We start from the raw sequence: 10,206 nt of genomic DNA, 5'->3' as shown, positions 1-10,206 counted from the left end.
CTATGCTTATGTTGTGCCATGAGAATGTTGGTAATACAATTTGTTGCTATGGCATGGCTATGGCTTGGTTATATCTTGTTGTTATTTTGTCTTAAGTATCAAATTTATTTCAGTTAGAGAGATCTCCATTTCACTTTCTTGTCAACTCCTCACCCTAGCTATGTAACTCTTTTAGATATAAGATCATTGGTTGGATACCTTTTCATTGACTCCCTCCATTTGCAAGGCATGTCCTCTTAAGGCAAGAAAACTAGCAAATTCATCTTAACTATCAACACCCCATTCGATAATAGATTTCAAAACATGTCTCTAAACCCTCTCTAAACCACCCAAGAAGCTTGCAAAATGCAAGTGGATTTGAAAACCCTAAAGTGCAACCAAACCCTTATCACAAGCAAAGATTTCGAACAAAATATCTAGCAAACCATATCATAAGCAAATATTTCAAACAAAATATCTAGCAAACCATTGTCACAAGCCAAGATCAACACCACAAACCAAGACAATCACAATACCCACCAAACCATTGTCATAAGCCAAGGAAACCAAAACACCACAAAACCCTTATCACAAGCCAAGTCAAGTAAACCATTGTATCACTTTGATTAACATAGTTTATTTGCTAGCAATCTAATTGGTGGCTTATTCCTTGCCAGTGCAATGATTGTCCATTCCTAGCATTTATGGAGGATGTTACTACTTCACAAAGCTTGAGTTTATTACATTGAAAACCCTTAAATTCAACATCAAAAAGCCCACACAAAGTTATTGGTTTAGAAATGGCCACAAAATCTTGTATCCAAATGCGTTGATGGAATTCTGTATTGTTGCTACTCAGGAATACATGCAGGCTAAGGACCATCCAAATTAGGTGTACTAGTGAGGAGAGTGTAGATCTCATTTTGGAGGGAGCCCAAACACTAATGATGCAATTTGTACAAGTAGTAAATGTGGTAGATGTGGGAGGGTGAAGGTGCCTTCAAATTAACACTTGAGGATGTCATGAGTAACATGTCTCGAGGAATTTATATGCCACACACGCACATTGTGTGTGTTTGTATTGTATTAGCTTTTGGCATTTTGAGCAAGCATATTCAAGTGGTTGAAAAGCTCATTCTGACTCTCATGAATCCCAAGAGTCAAGCATCCATACACATTCATCAAGCAATGATAAGTATTCCAAACTAGATAAATTGGTTTCTCCCGCTACTTCAGCGTACGCACTATGCCACAAAAATTTAAGGAAAACAACAAATGTGGGAATTTAAAGAGGTGGAGCATCATTGCAATATAATAAATGTCTAAAATTTGCACAGCACCACTACCACCATTCGGCGGGGATAGCTCAGTTGGGAGAGCGTCAGACTGAAGATCTGAAGGCCGCGTGTTCGATCCACGCTCACCGCAACCTGGAGTGGCTATTTTGAACCACTGCATCCCACATCACCCTTTCTAGAATGTGATGGAATTGTAAACCCAGTGCAGTCAATCTATGAGAAAACAATGTCGAAACTGATTGCAGCGCTCGCTCATTCAAAGATTGCAACACCACGAAGGCCCTCATCATATATCTTCATCGTCACCCACATTTTGTTACTGGCCTTGCAAAGGGGAGGAATGAAGGGGGACACAGAGCTCTCGGTAGGTGCATATGGCTCTCACCATACGCGTACGATCCTAAAGATGCCCAATTCACAAGCAACCAACTGTAGCTAAAGCCATGAACAAGAAGGGGCTCAACACTTCGGCAGACGTGTGGGATGCCCAGAACAAGACGTTGAGGCCACTAGAGCAACTAATCACCCAGATTCAACCGACAAAAGAGGAAGCAAATGTTTTGGCAGCCACCTTCCAATCAATGAAAAATTCTTGGCCTCAATGAAAAATCCTTGGCCTACAGCCTTTGTTAATACATTGGTTCCATTCTAAAAGACATAGTCAGCCCAGAGGGCAAATCTCTATGGAAATGCAAAAAAACTAGGGATTACAAGGCTGCCTCTTGGGGCACCCTAACAACGATTAAGGATAGATGGGCCAAGCAATACCCCATGGCTAGAGTTCCTACATGCTACAAAAGAGCAAGGAGAATTTGGAAGGCTACTCCATCCTTCAAGATTAATGTTATGTGGTGGAGGGTAATGATTAAGAAGCTGCCCTTAAGGTCTCGTCTAGCTAGATGGAGTAGAGTCTCCCCTATGTGTCCGCTATGCAACAGGGTAGAGGAGTGCGAAAAGCATTTGTTTTGGGATTGTAGAGAGGTGTCTTCATTTTGGAAAGCGATCAGAAGATGGCTTAGAGGCTCCAATTTACAATATCAATTTGGAAACACAGTGGCATTCTTCACTGATCAAGGGACTCTTGATGAAGCCAACTAGTGATTAGTCTTGTTATTGGCGTTTGTAATGAGGTACATCTGGTATAAAAGGAATGTGCTTGTCTTTGACCTGCAAAGGAGGGGTAGATTTGAGCTAACTGTGGTTCAACTAAAGCAAAAAGTTTTGGCCTCCCTTCAACCACTTAGGTGTAAACTTTGGATCTATAAGCTCTTTTACAAAAAGCTTTGCAATATGGTGTAGTTATACCATTGGAATTTGTTGTAATCCATGTAAATGGTTAATTTGCTAGATTACACTTGTTAGAATCTCTTATAGTGGAGCCCATTATTGGAAATTTAGACTTTTGCATCAGGGAAAAAAAAAACCTCTTTGTTGGGCCCTTTAGGCCTCTCATTCTACTCCTTGAATTGAGGAGACCTAAGAGAAGACTAGTAAAAGATTCATCTTCTCTCTCCATTTTTAGCATAAATGGTCAATTTGTAGGATTGCAATGATTAACATCTTTTGTAGGAAAGCCCATTTGTGGAGCTTTAGACTTTTGCATAGGAAAAAGAAAACTCCCTTATGGGCCCTTCTTTAGGCCTCTCTTTCCACTCTTTAAATCAAGAAAAACGGAGAGAAGTTAGCAAGATACGCAAATCCTCTCTCAATTTTTTGAATTTCATTTTGCTTTTTGTATATTATTCACAAGGGATTTTCTTTGATTCCTTTTGAGTTGAAAATTTACTTCAACTTCTTTCTTAGCCTCTTTTTCATTACATCCTCCTCTTTGAGCCTATTCTCTCTACCTCCATTGAGCTTTTTTAGTCACCCCATCCTCTTTACCTCTATTGGGCTCTCTTTAATTTGTGTTCATTATACGCATTTGAGCTATCTCCTAGTAGTGGAAAATGATTATAGGAGAGAATGACCTACACATTCAAGTAGATGCTAAATGTGCTCTCTTGTTCAATAGGATAAAGCTTTTCCAAGTAACTCCTCACAATTTGAAGCACATTAACTTGTGGCTAGATAGAGCTATACACATGATTCATCATCTTCTTAATATCACTCCTACTTTCTCTAGTGTCACAAGGTTTCTAACTATCTTTGCGACAATGCAAATGGGTGGCTTGGTTACACAGAGTGTCAATTATCAATGAAGGCTTACTCTAGCTACCAAAACACAATCAAGAGTTGCCATGATTGCAACAATAGACAATATCTTATGATTCAATAACTATAAAAATTTAGAGAGAATATACAAATTTAGAGAGAGAGAGAGAGAGTTGCACTTTTTGTGATTAATATAGATACTCCTTATGAGAGAAAGAGAGAGAGAGAACAATTTATGGAGAAGAAGTGAGGGAAGGAAAGTTGCCACGGTAGCACAACTTTCCTTCCCTCATAAAGCAACATAGCATTCCTTACACTTGCACAATGAATGCTAGTATACCTTTAAGTCTTCAAATTGTTTGTAGATACCATTCCATAAAATTTTCACCAAATTCTTCAAGTAAGAGACTCACACTCTATTTCTAGCAATCAATAATCATTGTGATAGTTTGATACATGAAGAATCATTTTAGCACTGCAAATGTTTCCTTTGGGACATCCAATAAATTAAGCCACCATATATTCTATTCTATTGGGCAAACTAAAGGTCCTTGGATTGTGTTTGTTGTGGCTCTATCCATCAAGCTTCTTTCCTTTGACAACTTCATTTTCATCTAATTTGAACACAATCTATAGTTTATTCCCACATTCTTCCATAGTCATGTTGCAAGGAATCACAATTATAGGTTGCACCTTGTATGGATCCAAAAAATAATTACCCATTTTTAAACTTGGCCTTATGAGATTTGCTTTGTAAACAATGCGCAGTGTTCCATTATCAAGAAGATGATATCGGGCAATAAGCTTGTAGTGGAAATTAAAAACAGGTGTATTTATGTTGCACTCGTGACAGCATTACTGCTGGTTACATCCAACACTATATGGATGGCTCAGCACCGAACCAGCGGCTTTAGATGGCACATAATATACCTACTTACGCCCAAGGCGGCTATATGAAGAGACCCCTATTTACTTACAAAACTAAAAAAGGACGTGAGTGGGCTGGTTAACAGGGCACTTGATATGCCTGCCAAATGGTCTCAAATAGGCCAGAGTGTAGAAGCCATTAATGAACTAAGTGGAGGGGGGAGAGATGTATCGGGTGTGCTGAAGTGGTTGTTTAGCAACGTAAAGTATCACCCCCTTAGTGAAATACCAATGGGGCCCATGAAGATACCCATACCTAGAGTTGTACAATTTGTATATAAAGTACATAGAGTCAAACGGGATTGAGCCCGTGGGATGAGCCGGTCATTTACCTTTCATTTGGAGAAGTGCTCAGCGGCTCTCTAAGATCCCTGGGATATAAGGATATCATCATAAAAAAGAAGATGAATGGAAGAATGGTAAAAGGCATCAGTCTAGAAGAGGGGGAACCTATCAAAAGAAGCATGCGATTGGACACTGTGAAGTATTCGATGGACATGGAGCCCTAGGAAGGGTTCTTTGATGAATTACCATTAGGGGAGGGTAGAAAGGATGACAATGACGACCAGGACAACAATGACAACCATGATGACTATGACGACCTTAAGATATCCGACGGGACTCTCTATACAAAAAAAATCAAATGACAATAAGCAATCCCTTTGAAGGGGACCAAAAAGGAGGGTCGAAAGAGTAGGACAATAGGCTACTAGGGCTAGAGGAAAGAACAAGTAGGGCAAAGGACTATAGGATTATTAAGAAAAAAAGGGATAGAGGGAGCCTTTCCTTTCTAATTGAAGAAAAAGTGGGATTTTTGATAGGGCCAAAAGCCCACAAAATCGAAGAATTTCTATCAAATTATCCATGGTTAAAGAATGTGTTGGTAGACCAACAGGAGGATTGGACCACAGAACGTATAGTGGAGGAAGCCAAAATCATAGCACAAGGGGATCCCTCTATCATAGAGGAGGTAGAGAAGGTATACAAGTCCATGGCAAAGGGGCATACCGTGAGCATTCAACTACCATCTACGTTGTGTCTCTCAACCACCATGGAGGGGGTAAACTACCCTCTAGCTCCAGTCTTAGAGCAATCTATCGAACAAATAAAGCTATATCAAATGCAAATTCAAGGCCTTTTCAACCTAATAAATAGGGTTGCATCCCCAATAGTGGACATTGTTTATATGCTATTTAGGCTATTTAGGAGGCAGGGTAGCACCTATTTTAACCATCGATGCCCCATTAAGAGACTATTTGCCACCTCTTACACTCAATTAACAAGTTATCCAAGGCTAATTCCCCATGAAGTGGACGGATCTAGCACTATCTCTTGTCAAAATTGGGAGTGTAAGAAGGTTCTCAAGGAGCTACTACAAGAGAGAGTCCTTCTGCAGCATCTAGTTATTGAGGAATTAGATATGGTGGCTTGTCACACAAGGATATATATGGGTCTCATAGGGAGAGGTTTAACTCCCAATACATTTGAGGCCTACCAAATGGGCACTTTTGGTCCTTTATTATGTCCAAATGGGGAGAGGATATCCCTAAAAGACTGCTAAAAACTCTCCTTTATGCCAGTTTAAATGGCACTAGTCTTATAGTGGCGGGAGCCATACAAGAACAAGTGATGGATTTCTGTATGGATTTAGATGAGTTTGAAAAATATTCTTATCTACAAAGGGTTTCACGCCATCCCATTATTCAAGAGCTCGCTCTATTTCAGTTGTTGTTAAACAAAAGATTCTTATCTACAAAGGGTTTCACGCCATCCCATTATTCAAGAGCTCGCTCTATTTCAGTCGTCGTTAAACAAAAGAGAAAAGATCTATCTACCCTCCCGTGTACTGCCATACTACAGGAGGGTAGAAGTCTGGGGGGAGTCAGTATCACAGGAGGTTGCTCTCCTCCTGTATATTAGCCTCTCACTAAATAGTTATTCTTGCCTACTTGATAGAGGCTCTCTACCAAAACAGGATAGGTATTCCCCTTTCCCAAGACAACGATGAACTTCTAATCCTTACCCAAGCATACCAATGAGATTTGGTGTTTGAACAACTAGACAATTTCTTAAAGCAACAAAGCAATTGCTTCTTAGGAGTCAATATCTCATTAGAGAGAAAGAGTTAGATCACTTAACCACCTCAATCTGGGCGGTAAAGAGGCAAGAATGGGAAATAGTCGTCATAGTCGTCATAATCATCATAGTCATCATAGTTGACATCTCTTTTTCACTCTCATGTATTTCAAATTATACCAATATATAGTTCCTGGTTTCACCCGATCTATTTTATTCCTTCCTACATACATTATTACCTCTCCCTTTAGATTTTTAATAGAAAAAAGGTGAATGGACTCACTAAGAGAACTAACTCGCAATATGGATGTGCAAGATTTATGGAGCATTGTTATACCCATCAGCCTTGCCTATCTATCCACATCCCTACTTGTTCGCAGAATGGAATACATCTCAATTGTCAACAGGGAGGGACGAGGGAACCGAGATACAAAGCCATACCCTTCAGCGAATAGTTGTGGGCGTGGGGCGCTTTTCTATTATGCTACTACCCAATAACGACGTCCTTTACATCATAGTCTATGTGCTATTTTTCTTTAGCATTTTTCACACTGTCAGTTTTATAGTGTTGTTATTTAGGTATACCAACAAGCCCTAAAGGGCTAGGTGATTTAATAACATCCCTCTTTAACACTTGACCCTTGGAAACCAACACTAGTGTAATAATGAGTTATCATTGTATACAAATAGGGATAGCTTCGCGTCTAACCACCCCTATGCTATCAGGTGAGAGGGGGTCTAAATAAACCAAATAATCCCCCCCTCTCTGTTAGTTAGGACAAGCTACCCTATTAGCTATTATAGCAAGATGCAAGAATTAGCACACCAACAATGAATATGTTCCTTATAGGGGAACGAGGGGAGAGATTTATGATGCCTCATAATACAAATGAGAAGAACACCTCTAATAATATGCCTTTAGACTCTAACCATATTAGACTAGAATCTTTAAAAAAATGGCACTCTGAGCATTGGATTACTACTTTTATAGTAGAAGAATTAGCCATTGTACTGCCTTTAAAGATGGCCTATTTATTATATAAACAGCAATGCGCAACGTCTGATATTCCGTACGTATGCATTCAAGCATTCAACCGCCTTATTAAGAATGGTTTGGCATCGCACTAGCCCAAGGGGCATGACTGCCGAGGGGAAAAGGGCATCTATTATGAAAATCTCACAATTCGTGGTTGGGCCCATGTTCTAGATTTTAATTCAATATGATATGAGGAACACCCCTCTAATTCCTTTGTTATGTTCTCGTAAGAAAGACGAGCTCCAAAATATTCCTAATACCAATCTATGAAAAGGGGAGGGTCAAATGAATAATCCTAACACTAGAAAGGGACCCTTTGAAATGAAGCGTCCTCTTGATATAGCCGGACAGCCAAGGAAGAAAATGAGTCGACATCTAGAGAGAAAAATCTCCACAAGTAAAGGAAGATCCACCCACGCATATTAGTGATAATCTACTTTATTTCGATAATCATATAGACCTACCAGACTATTATTCAATGACTATTTTATTTTCTAATAATCAAAATGATATGAGCCCGAGTTGCCCTTCAATGGGTTGGGCTCCCTAGACCAGCTTGAAAGACTTATATATATGATTATTTTTTTATGTATAGATAGCTCCATCTTGAATGTTGAGCATTTATTCTTCATTGTAATTTTCTTTTGTATAATATTATTAGCCACACATCTTTCCTCAAAATGTGCGTGCATGTGTGCGTGTGCATGTGTGTGTGTGTGTGTGTGTGTGTGTGTGTGTGTGTGTGTGTGTGTGTGTGTGTGTGTGTGTGTGTGTGTGTGTGTGTGTGTGTGTGTGTGTGTGTGTGTGTGTGTGTGTGTGTGTGTGTGTGTGTGTGTGTGTGTGTGTGTGTGTGTGTGTGTGTGTGTGTGTGTGTGTGTGTGTGTGTGTGTGTGTGTGTGTGTGTGTGTGTGTGTGTAATAAGTGTCCCGCAAGCCTCTAAGCTATACAATGCATGAAGAGAATGGTGGAGAGAGAACTTGTGTTTATTTAATCAAAAGAGTACTATATTCATTGTTTTTTTCTCACACACTGGTATATCCTCACTCTTAAGATAACCATTGGATACTCCACAAGGGATGTAATAGAAGGATCCAATAATAAAAGAGCAACCAATAGCAAGCTAATAAATTGTCCATGCAGTAAAGTCTCCATCGAGAGATGCGATGGAAAAAGCCAATGTGGTCCAAAGAGAAAGTAAAGATTAAGATGAGCTTGCCTACTAACCAATGGGCTAGCCATATGAGACGTATGCACATATGACATAACCACCATTGTAAAATATTGGGTGAGCACTAAGAGGGAAGCAATGGTGGGATGTGAGGTAGAAGCTATGTAGTGCAAGAGGGTTAAGAGAGAAGTACATAAGAGAGTTTAGTGGATACAATGAATAGCAACCTTGTTCTTTGTTATCTTCACTTATATATGATTGTACGATGTGTACTTATACAAGGGTTTACCCCAACAACCTTCCTCTTAAAGGCCAACACTCCTTTATGGGAGTAAAGGAGTATAAGAAAAAGTGAAGCTACTATCCAATGCCCACCAATGCTCTGCAATGTGCAAGCACTCCAAATGTAAACTCTTCATTAGAAGATACTATCCAATGCCCAACAACACTCTGCAATGTGCAACACTCAAAAGGTAAACTCTTCTCATTAGAAGGTCCACATGATTAAGATCTATATGAACCTTGATAAGCTCGATGTGCTTGTCCTCAAGCATCTCCTTGATGAAGTGATACTTCATCTCAATGTGCTTTATCATTGTATAAAAGATAGGGTTATTTACCAATTGAGTAGCACTTTGACTATTACAATGCAATATAGTCACCTCTTTGCAAAGCCCAAGTCTCACTAAATATGTAAGCCATATATCTTTCTTGCATGTTTTAGTGGTTGCTACATACTTAGCCTCAAGAGTAAATAAATCCATACATGGCTGCAATCTCAAGAGACTCAAGAAAGTACACCATGTGTGAAAGTAAAGACAAAACCTACAGTAGACCTACTAGAGTCTACACTCCTTACAAAATCAACATCTACATATCCAAGAATACATGCATCTACTTATCAAAGCATATGCGCATAGCTATAGTGCTCTTCAAGTATATCATGGTATTCTTTACTATCTCCCAATGCTAATTGCCAAGTTTTTTCCAATACTTGCTAACCACTCCCACTACATAGCAACCACAACATACATCAAGGTACCAATTGCGAATGCATAAGGAGCCTTTGCCATTTCGACCTTTTACTCATTTGACTTGAGGATCAATTGTCAAGGCAATGGCATGGCAAGGATCAAGTCACCTTGACAATGATTGTGCAAGTTGCATGGTAGATAACATTGGCCATTTGATTGGGTAGTAGATCATTGTGATGTGAACAACATTAAATGTTGGGTTGTGGGAGCTTTCGCTCAACTGCTAAGACCCATGGACCACTTATTGCTTCAAGCGTTTCAAGCCGAATGCTAATGGCTACCTCTCACATAGCCTACGCGCTCTCATGCCTACCGGGTGTAGTGAGCTTACCTTCATGCCGATCGAGTTGCCTCCTCTCCCGCACACTCCGGTAGCTCCACGATCGAAGTGCAAGCTTCAAGAAAGCTCGATCCTCCCACTCCAAGCTCCATCGCCACGAGCAAGATAAGAGAAGAGAAGAGAAGAGAAGAAGAGAGGAGAAGATGGAGAGCTTCTTCACCCCACGGTCCCTCACCCTCACACACTCACTCCCT

The 10,206-nt window shown here is 39.9% G+C and overlaps 1 non-coding gene across 1 annotated transcript; it reads left to right on the top strand.

Moving 5' to 3' along the window:
* The first annotated feature begins 1,334 nt into the window (after positions 1–1,334).
* Positions 1,335–1,407, top strand: TRNAF-GAA (transfer RNA phenylalanine (anticodon GAA)). The gene has a single exon. It is a non-coding gene; the product is annotated as a tRNA-Phe (tRNA).
* The last annotated feature ends 8,799 nt before the right edge of the window (positions 1,408–10,206 follow it).

This window comes from Lygodium microphyllum, chromosome 30 (genome assembly GCF_053477565.2).
Source record: "Lygodium microphyllum isolate KBCC chromosome 30, Lygodium_microphyllum_v1.1.10, whole genome shotgun sequence".
Classification (NCBI taxonomy): domain Eukaryota; kingdom Viridiplantae; phylum Streptophyta; class Polypodiopsida; order Schizaeales; family Lygodiaceae; genus Lygodium; species Lygodium microphyllum.
Note: the sequence above shows the minus strand (reverse complement) of the source record. Positions and strands in the feature narration are given on the sequence as shown.